Source organism: Hypomesus transpacificus, chromosome 19 (genome assembly GCF_021917145.1).
Source record: "Hypomesus transpacificus isolate Combined female chromosome 19, fHypTra1, whole genome shotgun sequence".
Classification (NCBI taxonomy): domain Eukaryota; kingdom Metazoa; phylum Chordata; class Actinopteri; order Osmeriformes; family Osmeridae; genus Hypomesus; species Hypomesus transpacificus.
Genome location: NC_061078.1, coordinates 12,823,677 through 12,847,975, shown reverse-complemented (window position 1 = coordinate 12,847,975; position 24,299 = coordinate 12,823,677). Strand labels below are relative to the sequence as shown.

General features: G+C 50.1%; 1 protein-coding gene across 12 annotated transcripts in view; it reads right to left on the bottom strand.

The window, feature by feature from the left end:
• The window catches only part of plekha7b (pleckstrin homology domain containing, family A member 7b), a 71,253-nt gene that overhangs the window by 42,956 nt on the left and 3,998 nt on the right, over positions 1-24,299 (bottom strand). The window lies entirely within an intron of this gene.

Sequence of the window (24,299 nt, the reverse complement as noted above, 5' to 3'; positions counted from 1 at the left end):
TGGCCTGGTGTTGGGGCAGGAGACAGGGGAGGGGAGTTCTCACATGGAGAGAATACCTAATTGGGCCTGGCTGAGCCTGACCTGGCCCTGGTTGGCTGAGACCTCAACATTCTGACATGCAATGTCCAATGGGCAGCTGCTCCATCCACACATGTGGTTACACAGTGAGTCACGCTGACAGGCAGCAGAGGAATCTGTCTCGTCCATGTTAACAGAAACCACTGTTAGACAAGATACATGGATAAGCATGTTTACTTCCCACTAACTCACTCACTCTCTACTACAGCAGAAGTTCTTGTGTAATGTCTGGGCACATAGATTGACTAAAAACCGAGTGGGCCGGTGACTTTATCAGATAAGGAAGTGAAACTAACTCTGGTATGCAGAAGAAGCAGAGCAGGTCAGGCCCGGGGCAGGTGGGATTGACTTGGCCAGGGTAAATATGTAAACCTGACAGACAACCTAGGTTCAGTTTACCAACAGGAACATTCTAGCAGGATGTATCTGGCTCGTGTCACCCTTTTCAACCCCCATCAAACAATAGCTCGAAAATGATGTAAGTGCTACCTGAACCAACTTTAAAAAATGTCACTCTTTCAGTTTATTAACTATTGTATTCGCTGTCTCAACGGTACACAAATGTGTTCCGTTCGTAGGCTAGTTATTACTTTTCACAGCCCTATTCAGCAGACACAATCGAGCATTGTAAACCCAGGGTTGATCATTGAGCTCATTAGGATGCATGATCTATTTCAAACAGAGAAGGCTGTAGAACAGGACTGAAGACAAACACAACCCCCAAACCTGGCACAGGAGTGATATAGGATCACTCCTATCATCTGGAATGCATCTGTTGTGTGTGCTTGTGTCGTGTGTGTGTGTGTGTGTGTCAGAGCTGAGCAGGACACCAAGCACCTCTGACTGTGACTGATTGCTCGTCGTTGTGTGTGCAGTTCTACTAATCACCAGAGAACACGTAATGGCAGTCGTTTGCAGCAGGAGGTTAACGATGTCTATTGGCAATCTAATCCAATTAGCTGTAACAAATTCCAAATTAATATCGGTTGGCTGGGACAAAACAAATGAAACACGTTTTTCTGAAACCACACAGAAAGAGGTCTTAGAAAGCTTTAAAACTGAAGAAAGCGCAACCAACTGGAGTTTGTATCTACGGCTGCAGTAGCAGCCTTATAGATGGAGCAGAGCTGTTGTGGAGAAGCAGAAATCTTTCATCATATTGCTTCCTGTTACCAGAAGGCCACCCAGACTGGGAGTGTGAGTCAGGCAAGGCTACAAACACTCGGGTAACAATCGAATCACCCCCGGTAGGCCTGACTTAGTGAATTAAGTATTACTATGGTTATTATCCAGACAGAGTTGAGCCAATTAAGGAGATAAGCAGTGTTCGGCTCCAGCACTGTCCACTGGCCTTAATCATCTATCTGAACCAAAGACTGCGCCTTAGGCCTGCAGCCAAGTCAGCTTTAATTCCCCATCTTGAAGGATGTTATCCATGCAGAGCTACACAAAAGTCTTTAGAACCTCTGAGAACCTAAAGAAGAGAACCATTGAGCAGAGAATAAGCCTGGGTATCCAGTCTCCCCAGGGCAACACAGACCGGTTTTCCTTTTCTCTCACACCCTCACCTTAAAACAGAAATATTCTCCACAGTTGGCAGTGCTAGGTGACCAGGTCTGACCCCCATTACAACCTGACCGGAACTTGTCTTAGACCGTACCCAGAAACGGAGTCCCCAACGTGGACACAAAGAGCCACCCTGTGGGTAGCGACCGCGCCAGTCCTTCTTTGAGTCCCTTCTAGCGTTTCATCCAACCAGCCAGTTGTAAAGTACCATTGCTAATGGGGTACACAGGGCCGAGAGGGCCACTGGGCTGGCAGTCCTCAGCAGACCCCGTGGAGGGCAAACAGAAGCAGGGAGCCATAGCAGCTCCAGTCGTGGCACCACAGAACAACGCAGAGGCGATTGAGAGGGAAAGAAACGAACACAACAGCCGATGGGAAGCACCATGGTTGGTAGTGAGTCTGACAGAGCGTGTTTCAATGCAGCCGCCATGTCGCTCTTCTCTCATGCCACCAGATGGCGCTGCTCCAAGGAGGAGGCTGGCCAACAGCTAATTGAACAGGAGAGAAAAGAGAGGGTTACAAGTTGGGATATAAACAAGATATTTAAATGACGGAGAGGATGTATTAACCAATTGTGATAGCTGTCCTTACTAAGCTGAAAATTCCACAGTAAACAATAATGTTGACGTGGCCGTTAGGACAAGATGAGGAGTCAGGGGAATGAAACACCAAGAGAGGGTCCGGTAAGACAATGGTTAAAAGACTTCTCCATTAGATAGAACAAAGTGTTTCGGTGACTGGGTATAGACACATGGAATCGAGCCAAATAATTCCAGTAACATCTCCACAGCGCACCTGATATAGAATGGCTATCTCAGCATCCCTACAAACACACACACACTTGGGTTATAGTCTGACATTAACAGCTTGCATATTGAAGCTTTGCTCTGAGTTGCAGTGCTCCACGTTGTCATTGTTCCAGCTCCGGCCATGCAGCTAGGGAGAAAGGCCTGGGTGGGTGGATGGGGGAGCTAAAGCCACTATCCACATCAGCACTTTCATTACCCCACGGGCATTCACCAAATTACCCGACTGATAAATATTTATAAAGTACAATTTGAAGTCATTCATCAAAGAAATGGCTGTTTTATGGCCCCCTATGACCATCACAATGAAATGACTTTCAGAGGCACTTATCAAGGGATCAATAGGGACATCGGGGATGTGCTGTGGGGAAACAAGAAAGTTGAGGAGTTTTACTCTGGAACAAGGGAGATGGAGGTGTGTGTGTGTGTGTGTTTGGGGGGGGGGGGGGGTAATCAATGAGGAGTCTTGCAACTTCAGGGAAATGTTTAACACCATGGATTTAGTCTCCTCCTCGTTCTATAAGGCACATCCTGAACCCCATCCAAAACAATCAGGGGTCAGCTCTGTTTCATGTGGGCAAACAGAGGCCTGCAGGGAGGGAGGGAGACGGAGAGGATGGTTGGAGTTCTGGCTCCTGACCCTGTCTATGCCCTCACCTCGTCATCACCTTGCACGCTTATCTCTCTCACTTCACACATTCAGCCCTTGAGTGGAGCAGTGCTGCAGATATCTGTATACAGATACAGCCCATCCCTTTACTGACTACTTACTCCCATGGCATGAAATCAATTTGATAAAATTCACTTACAGCTGAGCTGTTGGTCTAGCATCTGCTGAAAGAAGAGTATACAAATGTGATGAAAAATGGATTCTCTGCACCAGTTCTCAGCCCAGGATCAGGGACGAGTAGTAGGCCTGGAAGCCACGACCCTTGTTCCAGCTTGGCATAAGTGCCTGTCAGCTCCCTGGTAAACATTTGTGAACACAACTTGTGAACACAACTCCTGTCGCACTGCCCACTTCCTCTTTTGTTGGACCTGAACGCCCTCTCACTTCTATCCTGCATCCCTCTCTCCTCAGGGGAAGTGGCTTAGCACACCAGTCACGTCCCAAACAAACTTAACAAACGACCTCAGCAGAAGCCACACACACACTTTAGTAAATGTATCAGGACCGCATTGAGTCAGGCAACACTGAGGGCACATATTCTCTACATGGCATATCTTCTCTTCTGTATGAGCGTTTTCTTTTATTCCATTTATTGGAAAACTGTCTGTCAAACTTGGAAATAAGTCAAAGAGTGACCAAACTAAGTCCTCCTTGTCCTTTCCAGACTTTGTTTCTAACAGTGGGGAGTGGTACTGGGGCACGCTGAAAAGAGCGTACCACATGGGCTGAGACCTTACCGCAGCAGGCTGGGTAGGAATCCAGCCCGGGCCCTTTGCTCCATGTGTTCCCTTAACCCTCTGCCCTGCCTTCCTTGAAACAACTCAATAAGGAATAAAATCACACATAGCACAAGACAAATACAAAAACATTTTACGTATACATTTGAGGAACAACTGTTTGCTTGGCTCACTGCACAGCACATAATTAACAAGGTGAGATATAGATACAAAGATATACAATTCAGTCAACCATCTTCCCACCCCTCTCAGCCCCCACCACCCTGGCACACACACACACACAGATCAGCCAATCGATACTGCAGCTCAGAACACGCGCCAGGAGGTCAGAGGTGTGTGTACCCCCCCCCCCCCCTTCCATTGCTCCACAGCTCTGATGAGGCTGCCAATAACCATCACTCACCACCACCGCCTGCTACAACCAATCACAGGTCAATCACCAACAGCCTCAACCAATCACAGGTGAATATTCCGTCAGCTGATGACCCTTTGTCGAACCTCTAGCTAGTCAAGTGCATGTTCTGGTCTCACATTCAGACCCTCCAGACCCTGTTCTTCCTCCAGCTGACTGTGGAAACCCCCATCCAGTACCCCGGAATTAAATTCTCACGCTCCAGTGAGCCCCCTCCATCTTGATGTCTTCTAGATTTGCAAGCTGTAATTGGAAGATCTGACACGACGCCGCTCTCCTATCCAGCCAGCCAATCGGAGGGGGCCGTGGTCAGGGCTTCATTTGCTGCTGTAACGAGGTGACTCCCGGGTCTTGGCCGAGACGGACGCACGCGTCCTGTCTCCATGGCGACACAAACGACACCATTAGATCTGTGGATAGGTATGAGTAGAAGAATGAATATGGATCGCCCCTCGGCTGAAATTGGATATTCTCTTCAGCCCTACTACAAGATTCCAGATTCCCAATGTGATGTCTTATCTCACTCATGTGTGGCTCCTGCCCAGGCCTTCATTAATGTCTTTCCACTAACCTGTAGCTGCACCGATAATCTGTCAGCCTGCAGAGCTCTACTGCGGCACACGGTTCTGGAAGTCTCTGTTCCAGGCGATAGCGTGCCGGGCATGTTTGGAAGTGTCCCAAACCTGGCTCAGAGCATGGGGTTTAGGTCTGAAGGCTGCCTGCCTGGCATCTCACTAATCCTGCCCCTGCCCCCCTCAGCCCTGGGCAGGGAGGCGTGCTGGGGGTGGGGAGGCAGGGCTGGCATGGTAGTAGGGATGTTGGTGGTACCAGCTCTGGATGGGAAGAAGGCTGGGGGGGGAGGGGGGGGGGGGGGAGTCGAGGCAGGCAGGTGAGCAGCAGCCCGACAAGATGAAGCCATCAAGAGTTTGTGAGAACGTGAGCGTGCAGGACGAGTAGAGCAACACACAGAGACACGCTGCTCGACGAGGACATGCTCTGGCGGTCATACGGGCTCAGCTGAGGCACTCAGGGGCCGTCAGGTAAGACGGGCAGACGCTGAGAGCAGCAGAGGACCAACACGTTTGATAGGTCCTGAGAGAGAGAGAGAGAGAGAGAGAGAGAGAGAGAGAGAGAGAGAGAGAGAGAGAGAGAGAGAGAGAGAGAGAGAGAGAGAGAGAGAGAGAGAGAGAGAGAGAGAGAGAGAGAGAGAGAGAGAGAGAAAAAGAGAGAAAGAGAGAGAGAGAGAGAAAGCAAGAAAGAACAAAAGAGACCAAAATACAGAACAAAGGAGAGTGAAAGGGACGAGAGAAAAAAATATGAGAGAATCGAGATATATTGATGAATGTTGCTTCTCGGGAACCTCTCCATAGCTACTGCCTATATAAATAGCTACTTTAGAGCTCCAACTCTGTATTGTCCACACTGTGTACTGTCCTTGTCAACCTCCACACCAAAGAAGTCCTGAGTACTTACAAGGACACTTCCTGTATGATGAGTTCAATCCTTCCCGGGTCACATCCTGCTCCCAAACTCTGATTTCATCAGCTGCTCAACGATTCTCTTTCAAGATTAATAGAATGTGGTTCTATTCACAATGTTCTGGTGATGGGGGAAACCAAATGTATCAAAGAAACCTTGTTACCATGGATTTAATTCAATAACCTAAGTTGGCTGGAAGGTCAGCTTCAGACTAATTGACAAGAGAACACACTTGATGAACGCACTAAAACTTCCAATTAAACGTTCACACAGATGACAGGTATTTCGAACAGAAATGAGAGAACTAGGCACTCCTTTGCCAAAGATAAATGTTTTTTATAGGTTTTTCTGTCTCTCAGACCTGTCAACAATTAAGCCAGGCCTAATCCCTTATGACGATTAACTCGTCTCGTTAAAGCCTTGACTTGTGCGTAATAAGAGCAAATAACTGTACACGTGGGAGAATTGAGGAGAGTTCAATTGTCTCCTTAAAGTGCGGCGTCTCGCGCAAAAATAATAAAGTCCGCCGTCTGCGAATGATCCATCATCCCTCTTCAGCATGGAGGAGCTCACTGTGGAATGGGCTGCAGCCTGAGGGAACTGGCCATCCCATTTCCACTCTCCACTCTTCACCTCACACGCTGACAGGCCTCTACAGGCTTTCATGTGAAGGCTACTGGTCATCTGTGTTTACCATGGTATAGAATTACTGTTCACAAACGCGTGCAGACACACAAAACGCATGAGCGCACGTAACACACACACACACACACATTTTTTCTTTTACAAGTGCTCAGCTGTTTTCTGCATATCTCATCAGATTAAATATGTTTCCACTTCTCAGACGAGTGCCAGAGCAGAGTCAGCCAAATGACAAGGAGAGAGGAGAGGAGAGAAGAGAAGAGAAGAGGGGAGGGAGAGGAGAGAAGAGAAGAGGGGAGGAGGAGAGGAGAGGAGAGGGGAGGAGGAGAGGGGAGGCGGAGAGGACGAGAGGAGAGGAAAGGAGGAGAGGACAGGAGAGGAGAGGACAGGAGAGGAAAGGAAAGGAGGAGATGGGAGGAGCTAACTACATTAATTATTGACATTCAAACAGAAAACACTGGCATAGGTGTCTCAACATAAGCCTTCTCCAGGTGATAAAATTGATATACAGGCGACTCCATGAATCGCTAATGGAAATGGCAGGAGGCTCCAGCGTTCTGCTACTAACTCAACCCACACTCTCATGGAAGGACCAGGTGAGGAATACAGCTCATGGCTCAGGGCCTGCTGGAGGATTTACAGCCAACTCCAATGTCCTCTTATCCTGAATCCCCCCTATTCTCCCTCTCCTCATGTCCTCCCTCCCCCCTGTCCTCCCTCCCCCCCTGTCCTCCCTCCCCCCTGTCCTCCCTCCCCCCCTGTCCTCCCTCCCCCCCCTGTCCTCCCTCTCCCCCTGTCCTCCCTCCCCCCCCTGTCCTCCCTCCCCCTGTCCTCTCCCTCCCCCCCTGTCCTCCCTCCCCCCCTGTCCTCCCTCTCCCCCCCCTGTCCTCCCTCCCCCCTGTCCTCCCTCCCCCCTGTCCTCCCTCCCCCCCCTGTCCTCCCTCTCCCCCTGTCCTCCCTCTCCCCCCTGTCCTCCCTCCCCCTGTCCTCCCTCCCCCCTGTCCTCCCTCCCCCCCTGTCCTCCCTCTCCCCCCTGTCCTCCCTCCCCCCCTGTCCTCCCTCTCCCCCCTGTCCTCCCCTCCCCCCCCTGTCCTCCAGGGACTCTTAGCCACGCTGCGCAGCCTGGCAGAGTGCAGCAGAGTCACGGCTCAGGAGCAGCAGAGGGCTTCAGCATTCCCAGCAGCTCAACGCTGCGGATGTCAGGTGGAGGTGACAGCCCCGCCCAAAGGAGGAACAGGAGGCGTCGGTGCACAGCAGCGGTGTGGCGCCTGAGAGAGCCCCTCGGCTGTGTGTCTGCCTGACAGGACAGCAGAACTGGGGAGTGATGTGGAAAAGGCCTTCGCCACGATAAGACTGCAAAGTATAGATCAAAGCCACCGTGTCCTCAGCCGGGATTCCACTCGGAGCTCTGAGACGGATGCAGTCCATACGCAGAGACGAGGGCCGTCAGGTGATTGGAGGAACGTTCAGGAGAGCAGCTTACATCTGTTAACCACAGCTTTGTTCTCCCACTAGGCAGTCAGATGCAATCTATAGCATGGAACTCACACACACACCTTCACAGACACATACACACACGTCTACGCACAGCGTGTTTTGGCCTTGGTGGTGCTTAAGTTCAGCTCCATCAATCGCATGATAAACAACAGTGTCTTGTTGAAAAGCATAATTGTGTCAAAATAAATGCCTTCTACCTGCAGGTGTTGAGCAGGAGTCCTATACAGGAGCAGTCATCAGTGGCCATGCTGGCAGGGCGCAGGAGGAATGATCTTCCTCGCAGGCTTCGTCACCGTCACATGAAAAGTCCCTCAGTAGCGTCACTCTGGCATTTGTCAAAGTGTCAATGCAGACATAATCTGCTGCACACACATCTGGCCACAGGAGCATAGGAGGAGGGACTGTGACACTGCTCAAACACACACACACACAAAATATCGTACACACACACACACAAATGTGCACACAAATACCCATGCACACGAACACAAACACAACTTGCATATGCTCACATCTAGAATAATCTGCTTGATCCTTATAATCCTCCAACATCAAAAATGAATCAAACATCAGACTAGTGAACACTAATCATTACAGCATCCAGCCAGCCAGGCAGCCACCACAGATATAGAACCTAACTCTGGACAACCTTATAGTCCACCTCCCTGATTCGGCCATATTGGGAAACCAACTGTTTGCTTGCAGCCAGAAAAACTGAAATTAACAGATGAAATGAACCCTGAATTATAAACCAACAAATGTAGTCTGTTGTCTATTGTGTATCTTGTGGTGTAGGGTTGAATGCACTGGGGTAGGGTCCAGGTGTTAGGCTGTAGCTACAGTACAGTGACTTTGAGACAAATGAAACTCGAATTTGGTCAATTTAGAGTAATCAGTCCTCTCTCCAGACCCATGGACAATCCAATTCCACTGGCCACAGCAGAGCAGGGCTTCTGCACAAGGCTTCTCTCCCTCCTCTCCCTCCTCTCCCTCCTCTCCCTCCTCTCCCCCTCTCCCCCTCTCCCCCTCTCTCTCCCTCTCTCTCGTCACACACCAACACGATAAATCACAGCCCCAAAACGTGAGCACGAGAAAAAGTGTGTCTAACTAGCACCCATTCCCAGGGAGAGTCCCTGGATGGTGAGCTAGCCGTCGCTCCCCTCCCCACAGCTCCACTGCAGGCACTACCATCAGCCACGGAGCAGGGGGAGTGGACACGTTGTCATCGCCATGGCACTCCATCTGCCAGAGACAGCAGAGCCTATACAGCCCCACTGACAGCGCCGCGAGGCATTTAGAGACGCCGGTAATGGAGTGAGGGAGATGTAAAGGCCGCAAGGTGTGTTGTTTAATGAGGACCTGGAGACAGCAGCATGTAGTAGCCCTGGAGGAGTGGGCTGGGTTTTGGCAGCGCGTCCTGTTGTCTGATGTTGACGGTGGGCCGGGCCGGGGGGGGGGAGTCGGTGATGAAGGACACTGCTGTTCCTTTGGATCGCATGCAGGCTGCGCACACACACACACACATTTACATATGTACACACACAAAGACACAGAAATCCTCACCGACCTCTATGAGATTCACACCCAGTTTGTATACACACAGACACAAACGCATCTGAGTTTTTGGATGGACACGCTTTTCACGAACACACACACACACACCGTGAGCCACATCACTCATATCAGAAGGGGGCGTCACCAGCCGTCCGAGGTGTCACGGTGGTTTGCCAACATCATTTAGAAAACATGTCCTCCCTCCACTGGAATGGAAGTGTCAAGGACAGAATACAGCATGCTGTACAGTATCTCCACGTCCAGCCTTAGCACGACGACAGAAAGGTTTTAAACACCACAAAAGATCCCCGAACCCTCTCTCCTCTACTGTGAGAAACACAACAGAGGAACCAGGGTCCCTATTGTACGCCTCACAGAAAGGAGAATTAGGTTATCTGTATGGGAGCTAATCCTGCTTTTCCACTAGCATTTCATGGCTGCCATGTCACCAGGCTGTCATCGTGCCCCCGGGAGGGAGACGAGAGATAAAGAGGGATCTCGCCACAATCGGATTCAGCAACCCCCCCCCCCACCCCCCCCTGCTGTGAAACATATCCAATCCCCTTATAGTACAACACACTCTGCTGTTATCCTTCAGCACGCACACACACACATATACATACACTATACACACACACACACACACACACACACTGTACCATGGAGTAGGAAAGCTTTAGTATCCGTATCAGCCTGCAATCCATTTAGCTACAATGGTGTGAAATCTGCTGCGGGTGATTGAGGTCATAATTATAGTATGGCAATTAGAGTAATTATTCATGTGCCTTGCTCTCGGCCTGTAGACAAAGCTAACGGGAAGGCGACTAGGTTTACGTGAGCCATGAAGATAGTTTGTATAAGGTCCCATCCAAAATGACTCGCCACCAGAAATGTGTCTTCAGCCCCCTTAAGCACATACCATGTTTACCGTCAAGTTCCATTATGCACGCTGTGAATTAGGAAAGCCTTTATGACTCACGCTGGGGCTAAAACACACACACTGCAGGAGAAGCCTGATTAGGCTGGGATCATTTCTGCTGCCGAGCATCTTGTCCCTTAAGAAGTTTTATGCGTGTGGGCCCAAGACCAAGGCAGCACAGGCAGAGAGAGGTCCCTGTAGTCTCCACTGCACTGGTGTGCTGTTTACCGCAGTAGAGGTTTTTTTATATACATTTTTTTACCTCCTTCCATCTACTCTCTCTGTCTGTATGATATCCTCTCACAATCCCCCAGGGTAAAGAATGAAAACGTAAACATATAATTTTTTTGACGCCAGTGCATCGACATCAAGAGGAGCCGATTCCCCTCCCTCTTCCTCCTCCTCCTCCTCTCTCTATCGCACTCACTCTCCCTCCCATCCTTCCATCCCTCTCGCAGATCCCTCACTCTAAGTGACTCCCTCCATCTCTCCTCATTTCTTTCCCATTTCCTCCACTCTCTCACCATCTTCCCCCTATCATCTCCCCCCGCATGCACGCACACACACACACACACGCACACACACACACCTCCTCCGTAGGGACTGAGTCAGCTGTTTGGGTTGAGTGTGTGTGTGTGTGTGATCAGCTAATCCACCGGGGGGGAAGCTTGGGGGGGGAAGGATCTCTCCTCCTACACTTCTCATGATTCTGTCCCCAGGCAAACGGCACACATCCCGGCCACGCTGCGCTCCAGAAGAGCAGTGGCACTGAGCACGCTCCCCACCGGGGGAGCCACACTGACACACACGGCTAACCAAACACAGCACTCCATCACTGCAGAGCTCACACTGGGAACGACGCAGAGGGCTGGCCTGCAGGACCAAACACAGACACAAACATGCACTCAGGAAGGACACTGACACTGTGCATGTATAGGACAGGGCATGTATCGAGACAGATTACTGTCACATTTGAAGGTAAAAGCAACCTTGGGTAATAGGGGGGAAATATGTCTGCGAAAACACTGTCACTAGTCTGAAAGACTGTGCAGGGTTAAGTGGTGTAGGATATTCAGCACGTAGTCAGTGCGGGTTGTAGCATCTGTTTACGGTTAGGATTTGTTGGCGGTAAGCAGCGCGAGACAGGTATCCATCACAGCGCTCCATGTTCTCCTCTCAGTCTGTTCTCTTCTACTTTGTGAGTTTCGGTGAGCTTCCGCCGTGCTTTTACTGCGTCCGGCTACGCGCGTCTTAGAAATCACAGCTGTGGGGGTGACATCGCTGCGAAACACAAATACGTCCAATTAGCCGGAAAACATGTTCATCCAATTCATTTGCTTTTCATGCCATATTGACTGTTGCTTGGAGCAAACAGAGTGGTAAAGTATGTGAAGGATTGGGAGCAGGGTATTCTCTCCAGTGTTCCAGAAGCACTGTGGTATTTCATCCCTTTTTGATCCTGGCTGGGTGAGTGAGGGGTTAAGGAGTAGGTGAGGCTCTGCATGGCCGATAGTGAGTTATTGAATCCAGAGGCTATTTTCAGCTATTTCTCTCTTTCCCTCTTTCTTTCTTTTTCTCTTTCAATCTCTCTCTTTCAATCTCTCTTTGTACCTCTCTCTCTCTCTCTCTGTGTTTGCAGGGTGGGGAGAATCCGGAGATGTAAGGAGCTTTTAAAGTCAGCCTTCAGAGGAAGGAGGCCACATCTGGCCCACATAGCCCAGCCCAGCTTCTAGACTCCAGCTGGCCAGGGGGCCAGGACATTATCTGCTGCCAGGGAACCAACCCTTTCCTGCTCACTCTCCTCCAGAACAGGGACTGAACTAAATCCTACTCTCTGAGTGGAGGTGAAAGTCCAGTCTCAATACTACACAGGGAATCCAGCCCATTCCAACAACCTGGACCTTTTGTTTCATATCAAGACTCAAATCTCTTTGGAAGTCCTAGGAATTTTTATCAGATGTCTCCCTCTCCCTCTATCTCTTCCTCTATCTCTTCCTCCCTCTGTCAGTGTTCCCCCTACTATACTGCTTTGTGTATTTCCCCTGCACCAGCTTAGTTTTTCAATTTTTTCTGAGTACACTGAGCCAGCGGTCAAAACGGCAGTTAACAAAGACATGACCTCTACACCACATAAGCATGCAGATGAACCGTTCTGGCACGTCTCCATGTGAGCCCTATGGTTATGTGCTGGACAGGCTCAATTGAACTGAGCTGGCCTGGGCTGGTGCAGGGTTAGCTTGGGCTGTACTACCACTAGCACGAGACTCGGCACTATGTCAGAGACTAGCTATCCCAAACCAGGTCTAGGCTGAGCTGGGCTGGGCTAGGCTCCAGGAGTCTGTCTCCAGGATTGTGCCGTGGGTCCCTGTATGCTGTACGTGGCTGCCAGCAGGTCTTAATGGGTGCAGCCTTCTGTGGTTGGCAGCACAGCAGGGGGTGACAGGCAGAGAGAGCAGACGGGAATGATAAGTAGATGAAATCACCTGATAGCCGCGGCTGACACTGAGACCCCGGCGGAATGATAATAAGCTGAAAGTCATGCGGGTTCATGAATGGGCTCGCCACGATTCAGCTGAACCGCGTTCTGTACGTCACAGACACGGAGCATTCCGGAGGCATCTCAACGGCCTCAACGACTCACAAGCAGGCAGGTCGGAGGTGAAATATACTTTCGAGAAAATCGATGAGCCATGGAGCGAACCCCGTTCAGAAGGGATGGAAATGAAATCGTCCATCACGGAATGAAGAGAGTGTGATCTCTGACAGATGTCTGTCCTGGGACACCCCACTGGGCCCTGAGAGCACCTGGGCTGCTGTGTTGGAGGAGAGGGATGGAGGGATGGAGGGATGGAGGGATGGAGGGATGGAGGGATGGAGGGATGGAGGGATGGAGGGATGGAGAGATGGAGGGATGAGCTCTTTACCACTGTAACACAGAGAGTCACTGCATAACACAAACATCTCAAGAACTATCTGCTTGCTGTCTGACACAAACACACACACACACACACACACACACAGGTACAAGTACAAGAGACACCCTTGCAGGGGTAAAACGAAAAGATTTCATCCCAAACGCCAGTCCACATTAATGGAATCAACCTAAAAGATATACAGCACACAGACACAGCTAAACACAGGGAAATAATCTACCCATAAACCCGAGAGGTTTGCTGGGAGAGCTCGGTACTAACGCTGGGTAATAAACACCTCACAGCAAGCACACTAACTCTGCCTGCCAGGGTCTACAGCTGCTTCCCAGTCTGGAGAGAGAGGAGACTGCAGCAGCTAGCGCTACACCAGCAGAATAGGCTCAACACAAGCAGCCTGACTGAAGTCCTTGACCAGCTCACTGATCCTGGAGAGGACCCTCCAGGAGGGGCTGGGCGTACACACCTGAGCGTCCCAGGGCGGTGGGGCCGAGGCCACGGTTGAGGGGGGTGGGAGGACGAGGAAGAGTATTTCCGCTGGCCCCACATGGTCCTCGGCTGGTCTGCCGGCGGGTCGGCGCTGGATTGGGCTCGGCTGCTCGGGTTCCGCCCTCGGTGGCAGTCGTGCCGCTGGTCTCCGGCCGGACGAGGCTGGGTCCCGTTTCGAATGCTGTTCCCGCGCTCCGCCTGGACGGGTCCATTCACAGAGAGACGAGGGGGTGGGAGGTGTGTGTGTGGGGGGGGGGGCGACACACGGCTCCACCCACACCTGACGCGGCCCCTCCCCGAAGATCTGCCCCAAGATAGGCGGGGGGGGGGGGGGGGGGGGGAAGTGACCTCACCGAGGAGGGGGTGAGCTGGTGCTTCCAGGAGGACCACGGAGAGTCTTCAGACCTGGATCCACGGCCGGGGATGCAGAGCAGCAGCCTGGGAATGCCTAGCCTGAGCTCTCCCCCCCTTTCTATCTCTCTCTCTCTCCCCTCCTCTCCTGTGTGCATTCCTCAGCAGAGCGGTGGCTGTGACGTCAGGGCCCTTCCCTGGGCCGGACGCTTTCTCTGCTTCATCCCCGCTGCACTCACACAGGCGATGCTGTCACACACGCAGCATGCTCACAGAGAGGAGGACGAGAGGGAGGGGGCGCAGAGAGAGAGAAAGAGAAAGACAGAAAGGGACACTGAGAAAGAGAGAGAGACAGACAAGAGAGAGAGACAGAGAGAAGAAAGAGAGAGAGACAGAGAGAGACAGAGAGAGACAGACAGAGAGAAGAGAGAGACAGAGACAGAGAGAAAAGAGAGTGTGTACACTGAGAAAAGGTGGCCAATGGTTGGCTCAGCTCCAGCAGCCTTAGAGACTGATTACCAGCCTGACTGCAAATGCCTCCTATCAGCTAATGAAGAGAGGGAGGGGGGAGTAGGGGGAAGGAGGACTCCTGCATGAGGAAAAAGAACTTCCAGAGGAGACCTTATCTCCTCAGCTTCACCCCTCCCGACACACACACACACAATATCTGCTTCACATAGTTGGCTGTGCCCTCATCCCCTGAGCCTCATCCTATCTGCCCTCCACAGCCATTCTCACAGTGCCCCACATCTTGTTAGCATATCCCACGAGCCACTAGACCTCTCATTCTAAACGAGCAGCCTCTTCAGCATGGCAAATTTTTCTTCAGTGAGAAACAATCTAGTACCTAATCCGTACCAATTACATGTGCTGTATGTCCCATTTAAACCTGCCGGTCGATGCTCCACTTCTGCTTATACAGAACGCACCAAGACAAGAAGACACACACAAAAATGGAGATTATCATCTTGTATATTATGCTGTGGGATGTCAGATCTAAGCTATGGAAGCTTGTTCACTGGAACACATCCCCCAGCCTCCCTGCCTCCCAGTCCCCCAGCCATCCCCCAGCCTCCCTGCCTCCCAGTCCCCCAGCCATCCCCCAGCCTCCCTGCCTCCCAGTCCCCCAGCCATCCCCCAGCCTCCCTGCCTCCCAGTCCCCCAGCCATCCCCCAGCCTCCCTGCCTCCCAGTCCCCCAGCCATCCCCCAGCCTCCCTGCCTCCCAGTCCCCGGTCCCCCCAGCCATCCTCCAGTCATCCCCCAGTCATCCCCCAGTCATCCCCCAGTCATCCCCCAGTCTCCCTGCCTCCCAGTGCCCCAGTCCCAGAGTCCCCATCCTGCACAGGCCAAGGGTAAACTTTTTCACTAAAATGTCAGGATTTGAAGGGTAGCTCATCATGAGCACATCATTTATCTTTTATAACAGAGAGCGAGAGAGAAGGAGAGAGAGAGAGAGAGAGAGAGAGAGAGAGAGAGAGGAACAAGAAGGAGAGAGAGAAGGAAAGAAAGAAAAAGAAAAAAAGAAAGAACGAACAAACAGATTAGGACAGCCAGAGACAGACATAGTAGGAGTCAGAGCCCAGTCTCACCTCCTGCCGCCCTCCCCTTCCCGTCTCCCTCCGCCGCTCATCTGCATAATCACCAAAACGCTTGATCTGGCTTCTCCAACCACCTACACACAACGCTTCCCACCTCCCCACGCCTTCACCCAGCGCCTGCTCACACTCACCACCTCGCCACACTCCATCAGCCACTTCTGGTTCAGAAGAGAACATTTTAATGATACTGTGACACTTTCAGATGCCAGGCTGGACTCATGAGACATCAACCCCGCACTGTGGAGGTGTGACCAGCAGAACAGAGCTGGCTGCAATCAAAGAGAAGGCTTGAACCTTGATTCACAGCGCCAAGAGAGAGCTAAGTTCCCATGAGTTACACTGAGTGAATTGATTTTTTCAAGCAAAGTTTAGACATCAGCATGAGCAAGGCACTGGTGTACACAGCCTCACTGTATAGACCCAGGCCACGTTATTCCAAACATGAAGATTGGTATCAATAACCTCATGGCCACAATCAGTAACATGACAGTTAATATATGAACACTATTGATCTGCTTTGAAAGGCCACTTAGTGCATTTGCCATCCATTTTCCCTGGGGAGAAAACAGGCTCAAACGCAATCACTCATATCATGCAGAGCATCTGGAAAAAGAGTCATGCCGAGCACTGGTGCAGAAGGTTCATATTCCATGATGCATTCATAAACTCTTACCAAGTCAAGAGTGAGAGACTGTTGTCCTGTGTTCAGGTGTTACTAATCGTGCCCCCAGAATTCTTCAAATGTAACAACATTTCATCAGGAGAGTAAAGGTGACTGCAAACAGCCGGGCTCCTTCTCTCCTCCGCAGTCCTTCCTCCCGGTTTTCTTCTCCTCCTAGCAGTTGTGATTAGGCTGCTTCTCCAGGGACAGCCTTTGGGAAAGGCTGTTAGCCTGCTAGCTTGCTGGTTTAGCCTGCTAGTCTGTTAGCCTGCTCCACCTTCCTAGATCTACGCACGAGAGCCTCTGGGACTCACAGGCCAAAAATAGCCTCTTCTGTCCTGAGAAGGCCCAGTCCTCCAGTGGATGAACTCCAAAGAACTACAGCGAGACACAATCCTCGGTTCCCTCCTAGTTCCCCCTCAGGCTCCGCTGTGTGGAGAGAGCAGAGGCTACGTGGGGGTGCTAGCTCGGGGAGGGCGCTGGCAGCCAGGGTGCAGAGTGCAGCGTCAGACAGGGTTATTACTGCTGTTTCAGCCCACTCTCTAACCCTGGCTCACCCTGTCAGCACCTACACGCCCCAGTCTTCCTGGCAGAGGACAAATGAGACGCAGGAACTACCCCGCACACAGCCCCCATCCGCCCCTGTGCAGAGTGCAGGAGGACAGGGGAAGGGTCTGGGCAGCCCCAGTCAGTCTCTCAGGTTACAGCAGACAAGCAGTCGTCTCGTGCCTTGGTGAGCCTCCTCGGAGTAGCAGAGGTGATGACCTTGCTCTCCGGATGCAACCGGAACCGTTCCGGTCTTGTCCATGCACGGCCCGACTCCCCAGGACAGGGGCCAGACAGACAGAGGAAGGGGGAGTAAGTGGGTTGACTTGGTCACCCTGGCTGCCACTCGGTCAATATGATTGACACCTAGTCTGTCTGTGAGCCGGACAGGATCGAGGGGGTACTTGCAGATCCCGTCTCCCCAAGTTGATCTGTCTGGGTTAGAGACACCAGAGAGAGACATGTGAAGTGCTGACAGCTCAAACCTCTCTTCTGGGACGCTCATAGCATGGGCGTTCTGTCAGAAGCCTCCAGAAACACGACTGCATCAGTCACACCTCGGACGGTGAGGAAGAGGAGGCTGTCCTAGGGTGACGTCTGCCCTGCTGGCCTCCAGAGTTATGGCACCGTTAACGACAGAGAAGGGCAGTGGAAGGACACGACACACATTAGGGCAGATCACCACGTCTTCACCGAATGGCAGTTTCATTAAGCTGTGACTTTGTCCAGAGGCATGCTCAGTGAAAGAGGTAACATTAGCCTCAAAAACACTGATCTAATCTAGTATTAGACGTCAATCTGAGCAAATATTACATAACATCACTTAATTACGATGCCTTGACCGTTAAATCCTATGCAAAGGAGCATGTTCTACAACAGATGTACAGGTATGGGAACAACTGGATAATTCAACCTTGAAAACACCTTGAGCTCTGCCTGCCTATGTCTGTGACAGAATCGGGAAAGCGGCAAATGTGGTTCTCTGGTTGCCTGGACACGGTTTCGAAAGTGCACATGGTCTAGTTGCCGAGGAACTGACCTGAGTCGTGATGTGGCCTGAGAGGTGAGGTGAAAGTCAAGTGGTTTTGTATTCAACAGCAATACCTAGTGGCTGATCTGAGAACAGCATAGAGCCATCACTCTCTCTCTCTCTTTCTCACTCTTTCCCCGACACACACCAGTGGCCTCAGGATGATTCATACAGACAGGGATAACTTTACTATCCCTCCACTGATATTTCACCAGTCTTTAATGTCCTCAGGCGCTGCGATGGACCCAGCCCTGGGCTGTTTGTCCTCTGATCACTCATGTCTTGGTAAATTAACGAGAGCCAGAGTTATAACTTGGGGCCAAGCAGAGCACTAAGACAACTAGCCACTAGCCAGCCATAATTAGACACATAAATAACAGCAGCCAATACAACCATTACTGTTTGATCTGCCCCAATGTTATGGAGATGCCGGCTGATGTGTTGGTCTAGCCAGCCATGTGTGTCTGAGTCTGGGCTGAAGTGGGTTAAAGGCATTCATCTGATGCTGCTCTCTCTACAGTCCTTTCTGCAAACTCTGTAGGCTACATGATGTGGGCTACATGATGCTACATGATGTAGGCTACATGATGCTACATGATGTAGGCTACATGATGCTACATGATGTAGGCTACATGATGCTACATGATGCTACATGATGTAGGCTACGTGATGCTACATGATGTAGGCTACATGATGCTACATGATGTAGGCTACATGATGCTACATGATGTAGGCTACATGATGCTACATGATGTAGGCTACATGATGCTACATGACCATGGCCACTTCTTCCAAACAATAAAGTTTGTTCTCTCATTAACTCAACTGGATCACTTATCTCAGTCTGGACAGGAACAACGATCCTATAGACCTGACAGAAGAACTACCGAAAAAGGTAGTATATATAATCCATAATGTTTGCATCTTTTAGCATAGGGCCAAATGAAAATTTGGCGAGCTCAGACCCGCGTGGTCGATTCTGCTCAATAAACGCTGCAGCATAGGTCCAATCAGATCGGCTTTCTCCAGCGCTGGGCAGACGGGCTTTTCATTTGTCTTTCTCACACTCAATAGCCTATTAATGTGAACAGCAACATTCAATTAAGTAATCCTACAACAGTCCACAAGACTGCTTCTGACAGAGCTTAGTAGCACACTGGTACAGACCATGAGCTCAAACAGCAATACCATTTCCCTATTAATAAACATACTGAGCTGCAAACTGCCACAGGATCTTATACATCAAAGTCCCTCTAAGTTGTGTGGGTCCAGGAGAGCCAGCAGTCTCAAGGCCTGCTGGGGGTGAAGCAGTATAGCAGCACTGAGGGTCCCTCACGGGGACAGAAAGGGGATATTTCAAGGCCGGAAGACACCCCCAGAGTGGGACGACACACATTTCAGCCATCGAGAAGGAGACCAACGTCCACCTGAGGATGCTTTGAGTGACACAACTGACACACATGAGGCCTTTGGAAATATAGACTCCATTAAACGAAGTAGCTAATATTAACTAGGAACTAATTAATAGACAATAATAATTTATGAATTTGAAACTTCCTTCATCACCATGCAGATATACAGTTATAAAATGTATCTCATACAATTCTATTACAATTCTATTAAATATTTAGTTATATATTTGTACACAAATCTCAACACACAAAACTAATTTGGCAAGTGAAACAGAAAACCTTTTATAAAGGCAACATGATTTTCTGTGTTTCCCATGGTGGGAATGTGTGGGTGTCAAATGCAGTGCCAGGTTTCTAATAATGAGACAGTGGAGTACAGAGGCTAGTCAGGAGATTCCAACCATAGTCCACATACCCTCATCCCACTCCCAGACCCAGCACCGCAGACTACTGCAGGGGTGCTAATAGCCCCAGACATATATTACTACTAATTAATGTAATTCTAAATTAACATGCTACATTCAAATGCTGCATATCAATGATGGCTCTCCACTCATACAGGTTTTCAAACCAAGATCATGTGGCCGGGACACCAGTTTAGAGGGTTTACTTCTGCAGTGTGGCCAGAGCTCTGTGAATCGTGTTTCCTCCACTGACAGGATTTGGGTTATTTATTTATCTGTTTATATTTCATAAAGCACCCGCCTCACACCTTCCTCCCGGCCAATGACAGCTGTGCATGCCAGGGAGGAAGGCAGTGTGAGGAAGCCCTGAGCTCTGCAGTGTCTCCAGTCACAACGGGGATCTGACAGACTGCAGCAGTCTGCCTCTCATCTCCACACAGCATCCCAACCCAGGGATACTCTCTGAGGAGGGCCGTTGGGAATAACTCAGAGCGCTTCCCTCCCTCGCTACTTGTAGTAAGTGATAAATGACAAGAGATTGAAAAAAAAGAGTGTTTCCAGCAAATAAAGCACTTTGATCCACCTCAGCAGTTTCTCAACCCGCTTGTTCCATTCACATATTTTATACATGCATTCAAAATGCTCCGCACTTCAGACTCCCTCAGCCCATTACAAACTGACATGAGCGGCATCGGCAATCGTTTCCTTTAGCAAAGCTTCTCTCCGGAAGGCGTTACCTTGAGTCATCAGCCAGGGTCTCCTCCCTCTCCTGCCCGGTGGCCTCCAGTTCAACCAACACCTGCCCATGATCAGCGACGCGTTCAGCCCCCTGACCCAGAGGAAGGCAGCCACAGCAGCTGGCTCCCATCCCGCCGCTGGCACTGGCATCCCTCCTACCCAGCTCCTCTCTGACCTCCTGCCTCTCTTCCTTCTCCTTCCCCTCCTGCTCCTCAGCCTGTCCCTGCTCCTCAGCCTGTCCCTGCTCCTCAGCCTGTCCCTGCTCCTCAGCCTGTTCCTGTTCCTCAGCCTGTCCCTGCTCCTCAGCCTGCTCTGCGTCTGGTTGTGTGGACGGTGACTGGTCCATTCTGGATAACAGACATGGTCAGAGTAAACTCATCTCCTCTCACCCCCGTGGCTGTTAATGTATTCATAGCAGCCTCTGGACCAGGGTTAAATATCACTGCTCAAACCAGCCCTGATGGAATGCCTGTTTCCCCTCCGCAGTAAACAGCTAGCCACTGTATCTGCCCCTCAATCCTCTCTTTGTCCTCCTCGCTTTCATCCAGTGCTCTGCTTTAACCTCCACTCTGTCCTGTGGGCCACCAACAAAACCTAATGTGTTCTTAAACCCTAATGACCTCATCAGTCATCATGGATGTGACGGCGATATAGCAGCGCTGTTTGAGGCCTTGTGTTCCTGTACAGGCAATCACACAGCTGGGGGAAAGATGAACGGCAGACCTGAACAGGCGTTCAGACATGAAACCATTGTGTGATTGTGTGTGTGTGTGTGTATGGGGTGGCGTGGGAAGTGTTGACAAACCAGTTCATGTAAATGTACTGTCCTGCCATGAAGATAGACAAGCAACTAAACATATTAAGTCATTTCTTTCAAAAGGGTATATCAGTTTCAAAGCCACTGTCTCCAGCCAGGTATTCAGAGCACTGCTAACTGCTTCTACTTCCACAGGATAAATGATTCATGCTGCAGGTAGAGAAGAAGAGTGCTGGAGGACCGCAAACTCCACCACACACTGGCCCCGCTGCAGCCAAAACAAGGAGTCATTAAGAAGTCTTGTCACAGCTTAAGGCTTCTGCCACCGTCTTTACCTCTGCTTCCAAAGTGCTGCATAATCACCCCTCCCCTCCTCCCCGCCCCCCCCCCCCCCCCTCTCCCGCCCCCCCCCCCTCTCCCGCCACACACACACACAAATGTTTCTGCGTGTGTGGCATCCCTATTTAATCATGAAACGATTAGTACACAAGTGACGCATGGATCGGTCCGTGGCATTTTTGCATGAAAGAAATCCCTACACAGATATTTGGTAATGTCATATTATACACATGCACATTCCAAACAACACTTTAGAGATGAGAGACACATCACAGCTGTTTTGATCTCAAGTTGACAATGGCTAAGGAAGCATCAGCCTGTAGGTGGGGTTATTTGGGGTGGGGGGGGGGGGGGTAGCAACTGGCATGGAGCTGAACAGAAGTTGAGTGCCTAGAGCAGACGACCACAGTCTCACTTATTACAGCCTTCGCTATAAAAGGCTTACAGAGTGTTTGGACAGCTTGAGATGCAGGCTGGAATGAATGGATGAGGGAGGGATAGAAGGATGGGAAGGGATGAGGAGGCAGGAGGACTGGAAGGATGGGGAGGGATGAGGAGTTATAGAGGAGGGGTGAGGGAGGATGAAGAGGGATATAGGGATGAGGAGGAGGGGAGAGACGCGGGCGGGGAGAAGGGACTGAACCCTCTCAGAATCCGTCATATCAGTTGGTCACTGCGTGGTCTCAGCAAACAGCTGAAAGAGGAGCAGTCTTTTGTTTGCACAAGTTCATGTCGCTCATGTTTACAATTAACAGTCCATTGCCTATCTAGTAGCATACTGTACTGTGGCGCTAAACCTAAACATGTATTGGATTAATAACCTCCTGGTTAGACGAGATGTTTACACGGTGGCCTCTGTGTGAACCTGTCTGTTGGGGGAGAAGCAGTGTTGGAACAACAAGGAGCAGCTGCTTGAATGCAGCTCTGCTACCTCATCTTCATTTTATCGTGGCTGAGACTGAGAGAAAGAAAAAGAGAGAGAGCAAAAGAGAAAGAGACAAAAAGAAACAGAGAGATAGAAAGTCACAGAGAGAGAGCCAGAGAGAGAGAGAGAAAGCCAGAGAGAGAGAGAGAGAGAGAGAGAGAGAGAGAGAGAGAGAGAGATTATTAGAGTGATGGTGTGTGATTGGTATTCACTAGCATGTTCCCCCTCACATGTCCCCTGAGCGCCTCTTCTGGTACTTGACACAGACATATCTGATATCCAATCAATTTCCATCCTCTACTCAGGTCCTTGAAGCAAACATGGGGATATTGAGCAAATCCAATACTGTCCAGACCATCCTACCTGTATGTTCACTTGGAGGATATTACGTCTGTGTAGGAAACCGAGCTGTTGCATTGTGTGTGATTATTTGTTGATCATAAGTAACATGAGTCACAACACTGTTTGATAAGAAGATCTTCTTTAAAAAGGAATATTTCCTGTCTACCAGGATCTATCTGTCAGGAATGAATTTAATGACAAAGAAATAGATGACAGCCAAGGACAATACGGAGACAGAAACTTCCTTTCAACTTTCCAAAAGACTCAACACACTTCATTTCTGCCTCTGTGTCGTCGAGATGAAAACAGTTGGGATGCTCTTGTAAAGAGGATACTTCATACGCTTCTCTTTAGTCTTGGAACTTTTCAAACTCCAATCCACTGGGGTCAAGCTACCCCACTAAAAGTGGAGATCTACAAAGGACCTCGAAAGTTCCTGATTACCCGAGAACATTTTGTCTGTAGTGATTTTCAAAGATTTGTTTTTGACAGCTCCCTTTTGGTTAAAAACAGAATCTTACGCATTAAAAACCCCAGGATTGGACTTGAGTTCAACTTGAGGAGACACTAGAGTAGCAGGGAAAAGACAACAGTCTCCACTGAGCAACAGTATCCCATAATCCAACACCAAACTCCCTTCAGATGAAGGAGCTCTCAGTATACAGGGGTCAGGGGTCACCTGTAAGTGCGGCAGGGTTCCTGTGTGACCTCGTCTGACTAGACGGGTGAAGATATGCATTCAAGCATTAGTGACGGAGGGGAATCTGATCAGTCTGCAGAAACAGGGAGCTTCATTAGAGGGAACCCCAGAGATAAACGCCTGTAGGGGGAAAAAAACTGAACTGGCTTTTATCTCCATTTAAAGTGTTTTGCTTCAACACTTCTAAAACATCTTACGGCTAATTAACTCATTGTGCCCTGAGCCCAGAGTTACCAGCAAGCATACAATGCCAATTAGAGACCCAGTGGGAAGGAAGTGGCTTGGAAGGTAGACTAAACCCAGTTGTTTCCTTGGAGATCTGCGAGGAATTATAAAATATAGATATAACTATTAAACTATTAAAATCAAGAAAGACAGAAAAAACGGAATCACAACAGGAGATGATACGAGGAGGTCTGAGGTCTGTGTGTGTGTGTGCGCATGCATATGTGTGCGTAGAAGTATGTGTCTATAGTATCATGGATATCCCACACTTCCCTTCCCAAACTCACAGGCTTGCAAACCCAAACCACAATGTGAACAGTGTCCCAACAGGACACCATTGTACCTCAATGGGATTATTTCTACCCTGAGGGAGCTATAGAGTTGCACTTCTCCAATGCACAATCACTGGCCCAGCACTCCATGTGCAGGGCTGGGGGTGGGGGAGGTCAGATGGCCTGAGAAACTCATTTTTCACAAGCTCCACGCACCTC